The sequence below is a fragment of the Vipera berus genome, assembly GCF_964194415.1.
Source record: "Vipera berus genome assembly, chromosome: 16".
NCBI classification, from domain to species: domain Eukaryota; kingdom Metazoa; phylum Chordata; class Lepidosauria; order Squamata; family Viperidae; genus Vipera; species Vipera berus.
The window spans coordinates 4390868-4412466 of NC_138219.1; positions in this window are offsets into that span (position 1 = coordinate 4390868).

Genomic DNA, 21599 nt, shown 5'->3' on the forward strand with positions numbered 1-21599 from the left:
GACTTGCAAGATGCTGTTAATGAAGCCGACTGATGTCAGCCGTTGACGTAGACCAGACGCGAAATAAAAACAAGGTGAGCTATAGAGGGACACCTCGGTCCTCGTCAGTAAGACGCACCGAAGAATAAAGCCTACGGGGACCGAGAAAATCACACGACTTACCACGTGACCCACTAGTTTGGCTAGAACAGGGGTAGGCAACCTTGGCTCTTTTATGACTCGTGGACTTCAACTCCCAGAATTCCTGAGCCAGCGTGGGGGAACTATGGCCCCTTCATGACTGGTGGACTTCAACTCCCAGAATTCCTGAGCCAGCATGGGGGAACTATGGCCCCCTCATGACTGGTGGACTTCAACTCCCAGAAATCCCGAGCCAGCATGGGGGAACTATGGCCCCTTCATGACTGGTGGACTTCAACTCCCAGAAATCCTCAGCCAGCATGGCTCAGCTTGGAAACCTCTCCCTTTCCCCTCAGCATGGCTGGCTCAGGAATTCTGGGAGTTGAAGTCCACGAGTCATAAACTGGCCTAGGCCAGGGGTAGGCAACCTTGGCTCTTTTATGACTTGTGGACTTCAACTCCCAGAATTCCTCAGCCAGCATGGGGGAACTATGGCCCCTTCATGACTGGTGGACTTCAACTCCCAGAATTCCTCAGCCAGCATGGCTCAGCTTGGAAACCTCTCCCTTTCCCCTCAGCATGGCTGGCTCAGGAATTCTGGGAGTTGAAGTCCACGAGTCATAAACTGGCCTAGGCCAGGGGTAGGCAACCTTGGCTCTTTTATGACTTGTGGACTTCAACTCCCAGAATTCCTCAGCCAGCATGGGGGAACTATGGCCCCTTCATGACTGGTGGACTTCAACTCCCAGAATTCCTCAGCCAGCATGGCTCAGCTTGGAAACCTCTCCCTTTCTCCTCAGCGTGGGTGGCTCAGGAATTCTGGGAGTTGAAGTCCACGAGTCATAAAAGAGCCAGGTTTGCCTACTCCCGGGCTAGAAGAAACAGCGGGTCGTGAGGCAGCCGACACCATCAAGTACTTCCTTGCATGTTGACTCGTAGGAGAAAGGAGACGGATGCCGGGACAAGATTTCTGTTTCCAAATGCATCGAACGCCGAATTCGAGGGGTTTTGAAGCAGTCGAGTACTGAGGTAGGACTGCAATTCTGCTTTATTGTAGGGCTACATTAACAGAATCTTGCAGGTCTGAAAGTGTACATCTCCCGCCGTCTCTTTCTCTGCCTGTTATGCAGCCAAGGGCTTCCCCCACCATTTATCTAGGCCTTGTCTCTTTCCCTCATTTCTCAAGGTCATTCACACATTACCATTACGACAAGGCAGCCCCGACAAGCATAAAAAGCAAGCGAGCTTCGATTACGCCATCGCAACAGCCATCTTGATTTTTTTCTACCGTATCTTGGGGACACCCTTGGCCCCAGGCCTTAAAATCTCCACATATTGCCCCCATTTTGCCCTTTCCTATTTGGAGATGCCAAGTGCCCCACCCCAATCTGGAGCTAACAGGATCTCCTTCCCTAACTAAAGGCAAGGAGGGAAATCCAGGCTCACTCGTTCCCATCCTTCACACATGCAGGCCAGGTTCACACAGCCTTTCATCCAGGATAACAAACCGTCATCCCGAAATGCCACAAAGGATGTGCTGCCCAAACAATAAACCATATTTGGACTTACTAAATGACTGGCTGGTTCAGACAGTGCACTAAGAAAGATGGCTGTATTCCTACCACTGACTAACCACCCAAACTCTACCATCTCAGAATGGGCTAGCTAGGCTAGTGTGTTTTGAGCCAAGAAAAAAAAAATTAAAAATAACAATTTAATTGTGAAAAGGCTGAAGGGAGTAGAGGGATGAGCACTATTTTCCATGGTTTAAACAGAATCTCAGGCTTCTCATTGATCGCCCATCAGTGCAAAGAAGGGTCGGCAACCTTGGCCCCTTCATGACTTGTGGACTTCAACTCCCAGAATTCCTGAGCCAGCATGGGGGAATTATGGCCCCTTCATGATTTGTGGACTTCAATTCCCAGAATTCCTGAGCCAGCATGGCTCAGCTTGGAAACCTCTCCCTTTCCCCCTCAGCATGGCTGGCTCAGGAATTCTGGGAGTTGAAGTCCACGAGTCACAAAAGAGCCAAGGTTGCCTACCCCTGGCTTAGTTAATGGCCACTATCAATAAGATAATTATCAATGTCTGAACTTCCTGCACTAAAGCTTCCCTGCCTTCTCCTTCAACTATAGCTAGTCCTTGACTTACAACCATTCATTTAGGACCGTTCAAAATTATGACTGAAAATATGTGACGTACGACCGCTCCTCACACTTACGACCATCCCCAGTCACATGATCAAAATTCAGGCGCGTGGCAGTTGGCACGCATTTCTGAAAATTGCATTGTCCTGCAGTTGAGCCCCCAATTTATGTTGCTAGGTGAAACATTAGCGTGAATTTTGCCCCCATTTTTACGACCTTTCTTGCCACAGTTGTTAAGTGAATCACTGCAGCGGTTCAGTTAGCCACACGGTTGTTAAGTGAATCTGGCTTCCCCATTGACTTTGCCTGTCAGAAGGTCACAAAAGGAGATCACGTGACCCCAGGACACGGCAACCGTCATAAATAGGAGTCAGTTGCCAAATTTTGATCCTATGACCAAGCAGATGCTGCATTGGTCGTAAGTGTGAAAAATGTTCAGAAGTTAATTTTTTCAGTAACTTCAGTAACTTTCAACGGTCACTCAATGAACTGTTGTAAGTCAAGGACTACCTGTATTGCCAACAAACTGGGTCCTCATTTTCCTCATTTTGGAAAGATGGAAGGCTGAGTCAACCTTGAGCTGATCGAGAACTCTGCTAAATCTTTTAAGATGCCACAAGCTTCTGCTTTTGAAGAGGCAAATTCTTCCAATAATCTTGCTCTATCTGCTCTCATTCTGATTTATGAATCACATTCCTCTTTCTTTAAAAAAAAAAAAAGATTGCCTTACTTTTACTTTGGCATCCCAGCCCTGCCTCAAAAGCACTCAGTAAGTCTGACGGCAAATTTATTTTTTTACTTTTTAATCTATGTGCAGCACTTACCAAATAGTTGGCTTTTTATATGTAGGTCATAATATTACACAGGGAATATAGTCTGTCTTCCTCTAACCATGACGCCGCCATTAGATCATTCCCAGGCCAGGTTCATACAAGACGCTTAACTCACCAAACGCCAAGGACTGTGTGAGCCCGGTTCACACAAGACGTTAAAAACTACGTCCTCCACAGCACAGACAGCTTACGTCTTCAGCATCAAGTCTACTTAAAGTCATCCATGATACAATGAACCACAAATTAACTCTATATTAGCCTGGCTCCGCAGAGCTAAGTGAGAATACAGGTCGTCCTCAACTGACAACCAGAATTAAGCCCAACATTTCTGTTGCTAAGCGAGTTAAGTGAGCGTCGCCTCATTTTTACGATCTTTCTTGCCACAGTCGTTAAGCGAGTCACTGCATTTGTTACGTTAGTCAGGCGATTGTTAAGTGACAAGACGGGGGGGGGGGGGAAGAGACCCAAGAGGGAGAAAGATGATTTTCCTGGATGCCTCCTGGCGCCCCCCGTGGGTGAGAGGTTGAAATTGCCACCTATAAATAACAAAAATATTGGTCTTAATAAAATAGTGGCAATCAAATGGGAGGCTCCCCATTCAGGCTCATGCTTTGCAAGCAAGGCAATCGTCAGAGTCGGCAGAACTGGGAGATGATTTATCCTGAATTTGATTGATTAATTGACTGCCCAACTGATTTACAGGGCTTGTGCACCGTGGCAATCGATGCCCGCGCCGAGTGGTTCCACCGCTCTATTTTCGTAAGTCGGTTTAAAAATATACAATCCTTTCCAAACGTACAATAAAAAAAAGCCTCTAACAGCATCTATTATCCTAACTTTCAACTTCCAGAGAGAGAGACAGACGCGTTTGTAAGCTCTGCGCCAATATTGCTCTAAGCGAAAGGAAGGTTTTGGAGGCCCGGCCTTGCAAATCAAAGGGCATTGATGAATCCTTCAGATTTCGTCAAAATGCAATATATTTTCATATGCTGCAAAGTAAGCCCACACTGTGCACCTGTAGGTATGATCAGCAGCACCCTGGTTTTCATGATTTTTTTTTTATTTTTTCGACCCGGGGCCGCGATCTCCCCTGGACCAGCCAACCCGAAGTCTCTATGGAGACGTGACCACAATGGGAAATGCAGATCCAGTAGCAAAATATAACTCATTAATGCAATAAGCAGAGTGATTAGCGCAACCGCATAATCGATCAGCATCCTCATTACTGTCGGTGCGGGGGAGGGGGAGGGCTCCTTCAGGATGGAGCTGAAGGTTAAGAGAAAGGGGGAAAAGGGAAGGGAAGGGTCCCTGAGTGGGGGGGCCCGAAGAGGAGGGGGTCAGGCCTCCCATTAGGGATGAAATGGGGAACATTAGCACAGCATTTCCCAACCTCAGCACCCTGAAGACAGGTGGACTTCAACTCCCAGAATTCAAGGTTGCCTGGGGAACTCTGGGAATTGAAGTCCACGCATCTTCACGTTGCCAAGGTTGAGAAACACTGCGCTAGAATACAGGCAGTCCTCGACTTACGACAGTTCGCTTAGTGACTGTTTGAAAAAGTGACAGGACCCTTTTCCACACTTAGGACCGTTGCAGCATCCCCGTGGTCAGGTGATTTACGTTCGGATGCTTGTCAACTGGTTCACATTTATGATGCTTGCAAGGTCCCCGAGTCATGTGATTCCCCTTTTGTGACCTTCTGACAAGCAAAGTCAACGGGGAGACCTCTACCGTGCTACTACTTTAACGACTGCAGTGATTCACTTAATAAACATGGCGAGAAAAGTCGCCAAACGAGGCAAAGCTCACTTAACCAATTTCCCACTTAGCGACATAAATTTGGGGCTCTGTTGTCATAAGTCGAGGACTGCCTGTAATCCTAAGCACACGCACCTACACATACACGCAGAAAGAGACCGCAACAGTTACTCTGCCGTCTACTCCCCGGCACTCAGTGAAGACTAGGGGTGAGGGTGCTGTCACTCCATCGTTAATCATCATTTCCTACTGGTGTCACACTCTGCAGTACAAACCGGGGGCGCTGGGACTTGGAAAGGAGGAGAAGTGGGGAGGACGCTGAACTCAGCCCCCCAGGGGTTGCAGGCACGGTGGGGAGAGGCAGAGGCTGGATTTTATGTCATGGAGCAGCTCCCTGGGATGGATCAGGCTGGCTGATTGGGAATATATCAGATGGAAGTACAGTCTGATGTCTAAGTATATTTACCTAAGTAGCATGACTGTGTTACTTTTATCCTTCACATCTGTTCCGCTACCTTTTCTTACTGGTATCATTCTTATGATTGTTATTACTTTGTTGTTTTGCATGCAGACTGAAAGCTTCTGCACCAGACACAAATTCCTTACGTATCTAATTAACCTTAGCCAATAAACTATTTTATTCTGTTCTATTCTATTCTATTCTATTCCTTATTCTTATTCTATTCCTAATTCTTATTCTATTCTAATTATTCTACTGTTCTGTTCTGTTCTACTGTTATTCTATTCTATTCTATTCTATTCTATTCTATTCTATTCTATTCTATTCTATTCTATTCTATTCTATTCTATTCTATTCTATTCTATTCTATTCTAAACTACTAAAAAGCAAGTCAAGATTTAGACTAGCCAGACTTGACACCTTCAGTGAATACAGCTAGAGGGCTGAGCATCCCGAATAAAAACACACATCAAAAACTCATTTGGATCCGGGATTTTGAAAATGATGGAGGATTCCTGATTCCACTTTTTATTTATTTTATTTTTATTTTTATTCCATTTATATCCCGCCCTTCTCCGAAGACTCAGGGCAGCTTACAAGCTTAGTAGTAGCCTTCATTCTATGTATATGCCTGCTTATTAGGGCTTTCATACACCCCCCAAGCGGCATTATTACAAAGTCAGCTTAATTGCCCCCAACAATCTGGGTCCTCATTTTAAGCTCCAGCCTAGCGAAAAGAAGGACCAGGAGGTGACGTGATAGCAGCGTTCCAATATCTAAGGGGCTGCCCCAAAGAAGAGGGGGTCAACTCATTTTCCAAAGCACCAGAACAAGAAACAACGGATGGAAACTAGTCCAGGAGAGAAGCAACCTGGAACTAAGGAGAAACTTCCTAACGGTGAGGACAATTAACCAGTGGAACTGCTTGCCACCAGAAGTTGTGAGTACTTCATCACTGGAGGTTTGCAAGAAGAGACTAGGCAGCCACTTATCTGGAATGATGTCTTCTGCTTGAGCCAGGGAGGGTTGGACTAGAAGACCTCCAAGATCCCTTCCAACTCTGTTATTCTGGAATCACGATCGAGAATCTCTTAATCTGGACTGATCCAGCTTTTAAACAATGGGATGCAACAGACAGGCAGCCAAAGAGGAAGAGAGGAGGAGCGGAAACTGACTGAAATCCACTGTGGGCTGCAATGTTTTAATTCAGCGCCAATTTTTAAGGGGAAAAGAGAGTGTTTGAGAAAGATGAAAAAGTACAAAGATAATCCCTGGGCTTTTGAGGATGAACAAATGCTACCTCTTATCTTCAGCAAGAAGGATTTCTAGGCAGATATTACTATCCTAGGTGTTTGTATATTTATAAAGGAGAATATATGAAGGAATTGAAATGTGGGCTCCTTGGTGCTCTCTGAGTTTGGTGGTTTTCTTGCAGATGTTTCATTACCCAACTAGCTAACATCATCGGTGTTAAAAGAGAATGGATTGAGGAGGAGGAGGAGGAGGAGGAGGAGGAGGAGGAGGAGGAGGAGAATTAAGGGGTCCTTGGTGCTCTCTGAGTTTGGTGGTTTTCTTGCAGATGTTTCATTACCCAACTAGCTAACATCATCGGTGTTAAAAGAGAATGGATTGAGGAGGAGGAGGAGGAGGAGGAGGAGGAGGAGGAGGAGGAGGAGGAGAATTAAGGGGTCCTTGGTGCTCTCTGAGTTTGGTGGTTTTCTTGCAGATGTTTCATTACCCAACTAGCTAACATCATCGGTGTTAAAAGAGAATGGATTGAGGAGGAGGAGGAGGAGGAGGAGGAGGAGGAGGAGGAGGAGGAGGAGGAGGAGAATTAAGGGGTCCTTGGTGCTCTCTGAGTTTGGTGGTTTTCTTGCAGATGTTTCATTACCCAACTAGCTAACATCATCGGTGTTAAAAGAGAATGGATTGAGGAGGAGGAGGAGGAGGAGGAGGAGGAGGAGGAGGACTGTGGGGTTCTTGGTGCTCTCTTAGCTTGGTTGTTTTTTTGCAGAAGTTTCATTACCCAACTAGTTAACATTATCAGTGCTAGAATAGAGAGGAGGAGGAGGAGGAGGAGGAGGACTGTGGGGTCCTTGGTGCTCTCTTAGCTTGGTTGTTTTTTTGCAGAAGTTTCATTACCCAACTAGTTAATATTATCAGTGCTAGAATAGAGAGGAGGAGGAGGAGGAGGAGGAGGAGGAGGAGGAGGAGGAGGAGGAGGAGGAGGAGAATTAAGGGGTCCTTGGTGCTCTCTGAGTTTGGTGGTTTTCTTGCAGACGTTTCATGACCCAACTAGGTAACATCATCAGCGCCAGAAGGGAGGAGAATTAGAGGAGGAGGACGACGACAACAACAACAACGACAACTGTGTGGTCCTTGGTGCTCTCTGAATTTGGTGGCCTTCTTGCAGACATTTCATGACCCAACTAGGGAACTTTATCAGCACTAGAAAGAAGTGGGGTTTGCAGAAAGGAGGAGGAGGAGGAGGAGGACTGTGGTGCCCTTGGGTGCTTTCTGAGCTTGGTGGTTTTCTTGCAGACGTTTCATGACCCAAACTAGGTAACATCATCAGTGCTAATCATTAGCATGAAACATCGGCAAGAAAGCCACCAAGCTCAGAGAGCAGCAAGGAGCCCTCGGTTGAAAATCTTCTCCGCTGAGGAGAATTGTCCCCGGTTTCCTTGCAGAAGCTCCAGTCCCCTGCGCGGCATCGATTGTGTGAGATGCGGCTTGCTAGTGGAGTGGTCCAGCCGTCGCTGATTGGTGGGTGCTATGATACCCGAGGGACGAGCCCTCTTCAAATAAAGCGTGCATTAGCTTAATAGATAAACGCCAAGCTCAGCAAAATTCACACAAAAGCAGATCACCCTGTGCAAAGAACAACAGAGCTACACACACACGCGCACACACACACACACGCACACACACACTCCGGGCGGTTATTACAAGCTTCACTTAGTTGCTGCACAATGCTAAGTCACACACCAAACTCAGCTCGCCAAGGACCAGCGAGCTTTGCAACAACGCAGCTTCAAAAAGTCTGTCGGAGACGGGCGGAAACTGTGCTGGGCAAACGCTGCCCGTGGCGACTCGGGAGAGCACCCCCCGTTCCCCCCCCCAGGTCTCTCTCTCTCTCTCCCCCCCCTCCCCATTTGGGGATGGTTATTCTTCTCCTTCCATAAAATAGAAGACCTAGAGAAACGCACCAGACACTTTGGGTATTCTAGACTAGAGAAATAAAATTTACAGGATTTGCAAATTTAGGATAAGCACCATTGAAAGCAGCCGCTTCGCTTGTGGGGTGTGTGTGTGTGTGTGTGTGTGTGTGTGAGGTAGGAGATAAAAGGAAAGAGGTCATCAGAGCACATCTCTTTGGCGTTCACTGATCATCCAGGAATTGCAGGTGGGAAGGGTTCTCGGAGGTCATCTAGTCCAACCCGCTGCTCGGGGCAGGAATCCAAGTTAAACACATGCAGGAAACGGGACTGCTGCCACACACACACACACACATACACACACACACACGTGCCACTGTTGAACTAGTGTACATTCCTCCAAAGGTCTTTTTTCGGAAGAAGGGAAAAACAGGATCCCCCTTTTTTCTATACAACATCCTCCTTTAAAATTGTCTTTTTTCAAGACTGGGCAAGGACCGGCTCCATCCACCTCTCCTCATAACTCTTACTTTCTAGTCCTCTGACCTTTGTCGGTCACCTTCTCCGAGCATCTTCCAGCCCTCTCTAAAAAAATAAAATAAAATAAAAAATCTGGGGCCCAGAAGTGAGGCTGGTCATAGACAAATAAAGGAGAATCTCCACTGCCTGCATTTTGGAAGCAAGACTTCATTAAATCTGTTGTGCATTTGGCTTTTCTGCAGCAACATCACACTGCTGGCTCATACGGATAGTCCGCAACCTCCAACAGTTCGTTTAGCGACCGTTCGAAGCTACAACGGCACTGGGGGAAAAAAAAATCACTCGGTGACCGTTTTTCATACTTGACAACCATTGCAGCACCCCCCTGGTCGCGTGATCCAAATTCACACACTTGGCAACTGACTCACAGTTAGGGCGGTCGCAGTGTCCTGGGGTCATGTGATTCCCCCCCCTTTTGTGACCTTCTGAGAAGCAGACTCAACGGGGAACACTCTTAAGAACCGCGTTACTACTTTTAACAACTGCAGTGATTCACTTGACAAATGCGGCAAGAAAGGAGGTGAAATGGAGCGAAACTCACTTAACAAATGTCTCGCTTAGCAGCAGAAATTTGGGGCTCCATTGGGAGTCGTAAGTCGAGGACGACCTGTATTGAGTTTGCAACCAATTCTGCGGTACACCAGACGCCAAAGTTTTCTTGGGAAGGTTTTTGGAAGTGGTTTGCTCCTAATCTTTTTCTCCTTGTAGCCCCTCTCTCTCCTTTTCACGGCACTGAAAGACACCCCCCCTCCAGTTACAGGGTGAGCAATGGTGAGCAGTTTTGCAGCTGGACCCCCTCTGGTCGATTAAGACCCTGTCCAGGCATTTTGATAAAAATAAATAAATAAATAAGTTGAAAAGTCAAGAGGAGGGCCTGTAGGGCAAGGCCACACCCTTCTGGACCCAGATTTGGGTTGATTTGGATTGATTTATTAAATTACCACACCGCCCATCTCAGCTGAGGCTGCGGTTACAAAACAGGGTGGGCTTGGCAGGTAAAGGCGTCCGTCCCACCATCACGAATGGATTTTTTTTTTCCAAACTGTTCCCAGTCGAGACCCCTCCTCCCCCCCCAATTCCAACCAGCCCCGTCCTTTTGCATCGCAGCAAGGAGAAGACCGACCGCTTGAACTACTCCCTGCTCCAAAATACTTAAAGAAAGGGAAGTCCCCGCCAAATGTTCCAATCCACCCTCCCTCCTTTGCAGCTGCAAAGCCCAAGATTTTGTCTTTCTCACACCAACCAAGGCAAATGAGCCACTGATACAATCTCTCCTCGCCCACCCCAGCTCCCCCCCCCACACACACACAAACACACCTCGCACGGTCTCTTAATAATTCAAACCAGAGTCTGTTCCGATTACATCTGAGCTTGTCCTGATGGGATCGGGGATAAATAAAATATTGCTAGTTATTACCCACCAACAGAAGCGCAAAGGGGAGAGATAATAAGGAAGGGGAAGGCAGTTTTAATAAAACGCTTCAGAGCTTTCGGCTTCTGCTGACAGCCAACAGCGGAGAAGGTGCCTCACACTTCAGCTAGATCACCATTTTTTCGGGGTGTGTGTGTGTGTGTGTGTGAACCCCTCCCTTCATGCCGCAAAACCCCGGCAGCGATGCCGGATTTCTGCACGAGAGGCTGACGGACAGCACAGGATGCATTTTTGGCACACCAGACGCCAAAGGGAGGAAACGACTAAGGACCTTTTAAAGGTGCTTTCTTTTTTCTTCAGGAGGCAACTGGACTTCCTGGTTTTTCTTGGAAGGCGTTTGGCTTCTCCTCCAAGAAGCTTCTTCAGCTCCGACTGGATGGTGGGGAACGGAAGGATTTATCTATTTATACATCAGAGCCGAAGAAGCTTCCTGTATGAGAAGCGAAACGTCTTCCAAGAAAAACCAGGGCGTCCAGTTGCCTCCTGAAAAAAGCACCTTTGGCGGCAACCATGACCTGGAGGATGGAGCATCTCCACGGACAGCAATGCAGGTAGTCCTCGACTTACAGCGGTTTGCTTAGTGACCATTCTAAGTTACAAGGGCACTGAAAAAAGTGACCGTTTTTCATCCTTATGACCATGGCAGCGTCCCCAGGGTCACGTGATCTACTTTCAGATTCTCGACTCGCATTTATGACGGTCACACTGTCTCCCCGGGTGACGCGATCCGCTTTTGCGACCTTCGGAACGAGCAAAGAGAATGGGGGAACCAGATTCACTTAGCGACCGTCTTACTAGCTTAACAACAGCAGTTATTCGCTTAACAGCTGTGGCAAGAAAAGTCATGAAATAGGGCAAAACTCACTTAACCTAAATTTTGGGCTCAACTGTGGTCCTAAGTTCAAGTCTACCTATAATCTATCAAAAGCCACCCGGAGTTTTCTTCTGCTGCCAAAGCAGCTTCCGTTTTTCTACCTCATTTTCAGAGCACTGGAGAATTCTTTTCAGATCTTCTAAAGGATATGTGTGTGTGTGTGTGTGTCTGTGTGTTGGCTACTTAGTTAAACTCAGCTTAAACTGAACTATTCAGAATCAAACCATCCGAAGCAAATCTGTTTTTTTTTTCTCCCTTAAAGAAGTTTGGAAATTAAAACTCTTTCGGCACGGACTGGCAAGAGGAAAGAAAAACGGAAGATTTTTCTATTCGTCCCACAAAAAACACAACTTTTTTGCAGCCTGGGAGGAGAGGCAAGATGCCTTAAATTCTCAGGATCCTTAGTTCCAGAAACATACTTGCCTGTTCTCCAGTCCGCATTGTATACCTGCAGGAAAGTTGATGCCTGCATTCAGACATTACGCAACGCTAAGAAGGTATCAGGCTGTTTGTGGGGCAACATATGGGAACCCTGACGCCGAATACAAAAATGGTGTGAAGCAAAAACCACGCTAACTTATTCTCCATGTTTATGTGCCAGGCCAGACCAGGGCATGTTGACCCATGTTTAGGGGGTCTATATGAAGCCAGCCTTGGCAGCGGGATCCAAATACAAGGAGTCCCCTTGCACACCAATGCACACAACCCACGCTGCAGATATGCCAAGCAGGAGAGTCAAATGCCGTCTATCTGGTGCCACTCATGCTGAACGACTGCACAAAATCGTGCTGAATAGTTGCACAAAACCGTCACCGCTCTCCGCTTTCCCCCCCCCCAATGCTTTCTGCCCATTAGGCAGCTTTTCCACAGGTTTAGATCCAGCTGTGGCCCAGCTGGGTATCCCAATGCAGTTCTAGTCCAATTCACCCCCAAGGGGCATCTGCCAGTAATATTTAAAAAAACAAACCAACCCTCTTCAGAGTGGAGGTCAGCTCCTGTCTGTCTACGTGGTCTTCTTGGCAATGGCAAGCACGGTTGTTGTTGTTGTTGTTGTTTTTAAAAAAAGGTTTTTTAAAAAAATTAAACAAACATTAATTGATTGAACAATTCGTCAATGGAACAGCCTGCCTCCCAGAGTTGTGAGGGCACTTCCATCACTGGATCGGTATGGTCTAAGATTGCCTGCCTTGAGGAGGGGTTGGTCTAGACGACCTCTGAGGTCCCTTCCAGACCCATAATTCTATGTTCGGTGTCTGTCCATTTTATCCTGGGTTGAGAGGTGGCTATGGGAAAGAGGCTGGCTTTACGCAACACGCCGTTTCTGCCTTTAATTTAATTCTTAATTTAAATCTAAATCGATAAAACCTTCTAAACTTCTCATTCTTATCTGCAGTCTTCCTTTTTCAAGTGGTCCCCCCCCCCCGTCCAAGAACTAACCAGAATTTAGCGTTGCCAGATCAGCCAGAGTTGGCCGGCCCCCTCTTAAGTGGCTGAAGAATAATAATTGTTTAGAAAAGAACATGTTTAAAATTAGGGATCTCCTGAGGACGGAGGGAGTCCAAGTCCATTTTTCATGTCGGTAGCTAACAGGAGCCATTTCATGGAGACCAAGCTTACATCAAAAGAGATGCTCTACCTGTGGAATTGCAGCCACAAATGAGCCGGGCCTTTCTACCCAAAAGCAAAATTGGAAGATGAACTCATAAGAGGTAAAAATAAATAAACCCCAATCCTATCCTGCCACACACAGTCTCTCAATATCGGCCTCTCCCTTGGCTGTTGTTCCCCTGAACTTTGGTGGGCCACGATGCAGTCCTTAAGAAGCCAAGGAAGAACAAAAAAGGGAAATGGAGAGCTACCTCGGGGGTCTGAAGACAAACGGAGGGAAAGAAAGAAAGAAAAAGAATTTTTTTAAAAAAAAGGCCAGTCGTGCTTTCAAAGGCTTAGGGAGCCCAAGCCTGGCTCTCGTCCCAGCCCTTCTCCACCGTGGCTGCTTGAAGATGTGCAGACTTCAACTCCCAGAATTCCTCTAGCCAGTATGTCTGGCACTTTCTGTGTCTGCTAGCTGGGGAATTCTGGGAAATGGAGTCCGCACATCTCAAAAGAGCCAGGTTACAGAAACGCTGCTGCAAAGGCCTAAGGGCTAAAACAGGCCTGATCCAGAGGGAAGTCCTTCTGTTCTGCATTTGCATTCCTCTGGGCATGTGCAGTGTGCATTCCCATAGCTGGCCCAGACATCAGGTATCAACTTACAACCACATCTGAGCCCCCAAATTCTGTTGCTAAAAGAGACATTTGGTAAGGGAGCTTTGCCCCATTTTATGACCTTTCTTGCCAGAGTCGTTAAGTGAAGCGGTGCAATTGTTAAATTAGTAACAATTAGCAAAAAAATAAAGTGATCTACGACCATTTTTCATGCTTGCAACCACGGCGGCGTCCCCACGGTCACGTAATCAAAATTTGGACGCTTGGCAACTGTCTGGTATTTATGACAGTTGCAGTGTCCTGGGGTCATGTGGTCCCTTTCGAGACCTTTTGACAAGCAAGATCAATAAGGAAGCCAGTTTCACTTAACAACCGTGGTACTAACTTAACAACGGCAGCGATCCACTTAGCAACCGTGGCAGGAGTGCTTGTAAAATGGGACAAAATCCACTTAACAACTATCTTGCTCAGCAATAGAAACACTGGGCTCAACTGCAGTCGTAAGTCGAGGACCGCCTCCATAAGGCTGCATGTCATGCCACGCAGATCAACCTTAACAACGTTGAGCCGTGCGGACTTCAACTCCCAGAATTCCCCAGCCAGCTTTGAATGCTGGGATTTGAAGCCCACACCTCTCTCAAAGTTGCCACGGTTGAGAAATGCTGGTCTAATGTCATAGATATAATCCGAGCAAGGCTGGCCGGGGAGGATGGAATTGTAGTCCAAGACGCGCCCCCCCCCACTCCCCGACTGGGAAAAGTCGAGGTTATTTTCCAGCCTATGAAATGCCGTTTATGGGTTATCTTTAGCTGTCACAAAGCAGTTCATTTTTCCTCTGTGCTTCCGATTTTGTGGGCGTATTGTTAACTTGATGCTTTAATTGCTTTGCTACCCGGAGTCATTTTGTGAATCAAATCAAACCATAAACAAGTACAGGTCAATTGTTTAAAAGAAAAGAGGGGGGGGGGAACACAGAGAAGGGAACCAATACTATATTAGCTCGGTGTTTCTCAGCCTTGGCCCATTTAAGATGGGGTGGACTTCAACTCCCAGAATTCCCCAGCCAGCAAAAGCTGTGGTTGCAAGTCAAGCAAAGCCTGCTGGGGAATTCTGGGAGTTGAAGTCCACCCCCTCTTAAAGGGGCCATGACTGGCAAACACGGTCAGCCGCAAAGCTGAAATGAAAGTTAATGTCCTTTGCGTGGAACAGGCTTGACCCCTGACCCCTCCTCTCCTGCCGCATTTGCGGACTTCCCAGCGGCCCAAGCTTGACCATTCTCGGAGGCGGTCAATATCCCGATATTGGCTTGGATGGCAGCAACGCTCTGAATTTTAGCCTCCATTTCCTGACAAAGCAAACCAACTCAGCAGCTGATCCCAACAGGCAGGAACACTCACGCAGCTGGAAAAGCTCCAGGGATCGTTACACTGGATATAAACCCAGCCCGTCCCCTGGGAGGGAAGCTTATTCCAATCCCTCTGCCTACTCGCCACGGTTGCTGGATTCACACAACATCCTCCACAAAAGGAACCCACAGATGAATAATATTGCTTGCAGGCCTGCAGGTAACAGGTTCATCTTTGGCTTATGAGCAAAACGGAGCACGAGAAGTGAGATTTTGCCCCATTTTGTGACCTTCCTTTGCCACAGTCGCCAAGTGAATCACCGCAGTCGTTAAGTGAGCATCACGGTTGTAAAGTGAATCCGGCTTCCCCATTGACTTGGCTTGTCAGAAGGACGCAAGAGGGGATAGTGTGACACACACACACACACACACACACACACAACAGCACAACCGTTATAACTACGAGCCAGTTGATAAGCATCCCAATTTTGATCCCAAGGACCCTGGGGATTATGCGCTCAAAAGCAAAGTCGTTAAGTGTGAAAAAAACAGTCGTAACTTTTTCCAGTGCCGTTATGACTTCAAACGGTCAATAAACAAATGGTGGGGGGGATTTAGCTCTTGGATTTAGGAACAAGCTTCCTCGCCCTGGTAGTTGTACATCAGAAGCTCAAATGTTTCTTTCGCATTGAAATTCTGAAATTCGCATTGAAAACTGCTGCATTCTTAGATTTGAGGAGCCATATTCTTAGAATTTGGGAGGTCTTTTCAACCTGAGCCAGAAATATTTAATCTTGTTGGGAGGCAGGAGAACTGGCAGCTTGGCTCCCTACTAGCATACAGTATCTCCTTCCTGATAAGATTGGTTTTAAAAACCAGTTTGCAAGATTGCAATCGGACCCATTAAAAAAAAGACACCCCCCCCAACATCAGCAAAAAAAAAATACTCACTACTGCAAATCACATTATCACATTTCAAAGGGCCAAGGGGGGGGGAGAAATCAATCATATTCAACCCAAGGTTCATGTTGGGTATTTTCCTGCTGCAAGGACAGAAATTATTTATGTAAAATTTAATTTGGGCCCATATTTATTGTTAGGCTGAAGAGCTGTGAACTCAGGAAGTTACATTTCTGGAAGACTGTTGCCCTTTTTAGCATTGTTTACATGTTCTAATGGGCTACAAAAAGGCAGCCAATCTTGAAAAAAATATTTTAAATTAACACAGTGGGGGGAGGGGACAATAGGAATAAAGGGGGGGGGGGGAAGAGAAGAGTTTCCAAAAAGGAAAGCAAAGAATACAGATAGAAACAGATAAATAAATAAGCACACCAACCAGCAAGCATGTAGACACACACACACACACACACACACACACACACCATCTGGAGTGAATTAGCGCCAAATTGTAGTGTGCATATTTAAAGGGGAAAGATAAGAAAACACAATGGGATCCCTTAAGAGGCTTTGGGACTTTTTATAAAGCCTAAAATGATAACACATCCTCCAGCAAAAAAAAACGGTTCAGACGAATGCTTTGTAAATTATAGAGTAGAAAGTACCAGTCTGTGTGTGCTATTATACACATATCAAAGAAGGAGAAAAAAAGAAAGAAAAATAAACTCCTTTAGGATCCCATGTCATTAGCCTACCTGCGTGTGGAATTGGGGCTCATTCTGGAACTGCGTCAAGCAGGGGGTTGGGCTGGATGACCTTGGAGACACCATATCCCAACTTCAGGAGTCTACTACAGTCTTAAAAGTCAGGATTTCTAAATCCTGGCAACGTGAAGACGAGCGGACTTCATCTTCTACCCATTTTTCCTGTCGCTAAGTGAGACATTTGTTAAAAGAGTTTCGCCCCATTTCGCGACCTTTTATGGCCGCAGTCGTTAAGTGAATCCTTGCAGTTGGCAAGCTAGTCACCCGGCAGTTAAGGGAATCCGGCTTCCCCATGGGCTTTGCTTGGCAGAAGGTCGCAAAAGGGGATCACGGGACCTTGGGAAACAGCAACGGTCGTAAGTAGGAATCAGTTGCCAAGCCTCCGAATTTTGATCACGTGATCCAGGGGGACGCTACAGAGATCGTTTTAAGTGTGAAAAAAATGGCAATAAGAAGCCACCGTTTTCAGTGCCGTGGTAACTTTGAACGGTCAGTAAATGAACTGTTGTAGGTCGAGGACTGCCTTTATAGGCCGATCTCGACTTGCGACCAGAAGTGAGCCCAAATTTTCTGCTGCTAAGTGAGACAACTGTGAACTGAGTTTTGCCCTATTTTACGACATTTTCTGGCCACAGTTGTTAAGTGAATCGCATGGTCACTAATTGAATCTGGCTTCCCCCGCTGACTTTGTTCCTTGGGAGCCAGCTGGGAAGAGCTCCTGTGACTTCAGGTCATGGCAACCATCATAAATATAGGTAGTCCTCGACTTACGACTACAACTGAGACCCAAATTTGTTGCTAAGCGAGACAGTTGTTAAGTGAGCTTTGCCCCATTTTACCACCTTTTATTGCCATGGTTGTTAAGTGAATCACTGCAGTTGTTTAGTTACACGGTGGTTAAGTGAATCTGGCTTCCCCATTGACTTTGTCAGAGGGTCGCAAAAGGGGAATCACGTGACCCCGGGACAGTGGAACCGTCATAAGTATGAACCAGTTGCCAAGGGTCTGAATTTTGATCACGTGACCATGGGGAGGCTACAACAGTCGTGTGAAAAATGGTCCTAAGTCACTTTTTTCAATGCCGTAACTTCAAATGGTCACTAAATGAGCTGTCGTAAGTTGAGGACTGCCTGCATCCAAGTTGCTCCTATCAATCCAATCCAAACAAAACCCAACCCCATGTGGTAAATTACAACAGGCAGGAACCCAAAACCCAGGTTAGTGAGGAATCACAGGAAGAATCATAGTCTGAGGAATGATACTTCTTCAGCATTGGCCTGGTTCACACAATACATCCAAAGAGGGCTGCAGCCACAGGCTGAACAACAAAACCCCTGCAACCTCATTGTGCATTTCATGTGAATCCACTCAAAATGTTGCCTCTGATGTTCTCCCTTCTGCATAGCAAGTTCCTTGGTGTTAATTATCATTAATTAATTAATCTCCCCTTTCAAAGTACGCTAATTACCTTCCTTTTCTCTTGGCACCATTTGCAGTGGCCTGCTAGTCAAACGCACAAGAGAGTGCGCTCAATCTCTGCTGCAGTGTTTCTTAACAACTCCCAGAATCCCCCAGCCTGCCTGCTTCAAGATGGGTGGACTTCAAAGCCCAGAATCCCCCAGCCTGCCTGCTTCAAGATGGGTGGACTTCAAAGCCCAGAATCCCCCAGCCAGCATGCTTTACTTCAACTCCCAGAATTCCCCCAGCCTGCGTGCTTCAAGATGGGTGAATTTCAATCCCCAGAATTCCCCAACCAGCAACCCATCTTAAAAGCAGGCTGGCTGGGAAATCTGGGAATTGAAGTCCACCCATCTTAAAAGTTGCCAAAGCTGAGAAATGTTACACTTCTGCCTCCTGGCTCAATCCTGGCCCCGCCTGCAAATCTTTTGACTCCAGGTTCCAACATTCTTGGCTGTCCCTGCTGGGGAGAATGGAGCCTGTAATCCAAGCAACCCCTGGGAAGCTCCAAATTGGCAAGGCCAGCCTAGCTGCAGCTTCCTTTTCTCCCATTATAGGACTTCTGAGGCTGACGGTTATTTTGTTCCGAACAACATTGTTCTCCAATTAAAGGTCATAATGAGAAGGCCCCGACAGGGCTGCTGTTTGGGCTTGGCGAAATTAAAATCTGTAGTAACTGACTAAGTGTAAAAGAATAATTCTGGACATTTGTCATTTTTAACTAGGCTTTAGCAGGCTGCCGAGAAGGTTTCCGCTCTCCCATTCCCGCTGAGTAAGTCCTCCCCGGAGGACAGCTTGCTCCCCGGAGCAAGCCCTCTTGAATATCCCGCCCCAAAGATCAGAGCTGATCACAGGGTCTACAAGCATGACCACTTTAAAACTTGTGGACTTCAACTCCCAGAATTCCCCAGGCAGCTGTCTGTGGAATTCTGGGAGTTGAAGTCCAAAAGTCTTAAAGTTGTCAAGTTTGGAGAGCCTGCTGTAGAGGCTGGCTAGGGGATTCTGGGAGTTGAAGTCCACACAACTTGAAGTGGTTGCGACTGACCACCAGTGTGCCATTCTGATTTTGGTGGGGCTTACAATCACAACTGCGATCAGAATTCTCATGGCTAAGCAAGGGGGTTTTAAGGGAGTTGGACTTAATTTAATTTAATTTAATTTAATTTATTAATATTTCTATACCGCCCTTCTCCCGAAGGACTCAGGGCGGTGTACAGGGCAAGAATAAAACACAAAGCTACAAAAATTAAAAAGTAATTAAATACATGCCCATAAAAAACAATAAATACATTAATAAAACCCCAATAAAATGATAGTAAAAACCCCACCAATCCCCCCTCAGGCCAGGCCGGCTTGTTCGAACAGGTATGTTTTCAGATCGCGGCGAAAGGAGCGAAGATCGGGCGCCGTCCGGAGCTCAACCGGTAACTGGTTCCATAGCTCCGGGGCGCCCACAGAGAAAGACCTCCCCCTGGGGGCCACCAATCTACATTCTCTGACCGGTGGCACCCTGAGGAGGCCCTCTCTGTGGGAACGCACAGGGCGGAGGGAAGTTGACGCCGGCAGCATTTTACATTTTACAACCTTCATTTTACAACCTTTATTGCCAGGGTTGTTAAGCAAATCTCAGCAGTCATTAAGTGAATCAGTGGTCGTTAAGCAAATCTGGTTCCCCCCCCCCATTGACTTTGCTTGTCAGAAGCCAACTGGGAAGGTTGCAAAGGGCAATCACATGACCCTGGGACGCTGCGACGGTTACAAATAAAGGCAATCCTCGACTTACCGACCACAATGGAGCCCAAAATTTATGTCGCTAAGTGAAACATTTGTCAAGTGAGTTTGCCACGATTTAGGATTTTTCTTGCCGCAGTTGTTAAGTGAATCATTGCGTTTGGTAACATAGTTAGTAACATAGTTGTGAAATGAACCTGTTTTCCCCCATTGACCTTGTTTGTCAGAAGGTCACATAAGGTCGATGACATGACCCCGGGACACTGCGAACGTCATAAGTATGAACTTATGCCAAGTGTCTGAATTTGGAACACGTGACCACGGGGATGCTGTAAGGATCATAAGTGTGAAAGAAAGGTCATAAGTCCCCTTTTTCAGTGCCATTTTAACTTTGAACAGTCATTAAATGAACCGTGGTAAGTTGAGGGACTCAACCTATTTTCCAAAGCCCCAGAAGGCAGGACAAGAAGCAACAGATGGAAACTAATCCAGGAGAGAAGCAACCTGGAACTAAGGAGAAACTTCCTGACAGTGAGAACAATTCACCAGTGGAACAACCTGCCTCCAGAAGCTGTGAATGCTCCAACACTGGTGGAAGTTTTTAAGAAGAGACTGGACAGCCATTTGTCTGAAATGGGATAGGGTTTCCTGCCTGTGTCCCTCCCAACTTTATTATTATTATAATTATTATTATAAAACTTTTATTCATAAAACATGAAACTCAATCAACTGAACACTCAAACTGACTAGCACTAAAGAGATCCTTGGTGGAGCAGTGGGCTAATGCCTCCTTAAGGAACACCAGCTGCCTGCAATTAGTACAGGTTCGAGTCCCACCAGGCTCAAGGTTGACTCAGCCTTCCATCCTTCCCAGGTAGGTAAAATGAGGACCCAGATTGTTGGGGGCAATTAAGCTGACTTTGTAATAATGCCGCTTGGGGGTGTGTGTGAAAGCCCTAATAAGCAGGCATATACATAGAATGAAGGCTACTGCTAAGCTTGTAAGCCGCCCTGAGTCTTCGGAGAAGGGCGGGATATAAATGGAATTAAAATAAAAATAAAAATAATGGTTGACACAGGTTGCTGCCAGCATCGGTATCAACCAGGCATCTCCTTAAAATGGAAGATGTAATAACATCATCATCATCATCATCATTATCATCATCATTATACACGCCAGTTGCCAGCTGAATTTTGATCAGGTGACTGTGGGGTGCTGCGATGGTCCTACATGGAACAGTCATTTTGCTGGCTGAGGAATCCTGGGAGCTGAAGTCCACAAGTCATAAAAGGGCCAGGTTTGAAGAGCCCTGCTTCAAAGTGTCACCAAACGAACAGGTGCAGAGCAGCACGTAGTCCACATGGCTGGCTTTCTTGGAGATAAACATGGAGATTTGGGGGACCCCCTCAGAAAGAGGTCTTCCTCACTTAACAACTCAGGAGCACAATCCTCTGCTCTTTTTGTGGAAAAGATTGGTGGAGGAAAGGGGGAGAGGCTGAAAAAACATGACAAACGGTATTGAAGTCCACAAGTCCTAAAAGAGCCAAAGTTCTGTACCCCTGTCCTATACCAATACTGGCTGAACTACAAGTCCCAGGATTCCTTGCCTGGTTGCCAGGAGCAATGGGAACTGGAGTCCAGCTGTATCCAAAAGGCCAATGGTTCCTCCCCTCTGTGACAGTTGTCTTTCTTTTGGCCTAACCTCCCTCCCTCCTTCCTTCCTTCCTTCCTTCCTTCCTTCCTTCCTTCCTTCCTTCCTGCTACTGCTTCTCAACCTTGACAATTTAGGATGGGTGAACCTCAACTCCCAGAATTCTCCAACAAGCCATGCTGGCTGGGGAATTCTGGGACTTGGAAGTCCAGGCATTTTAAAGTG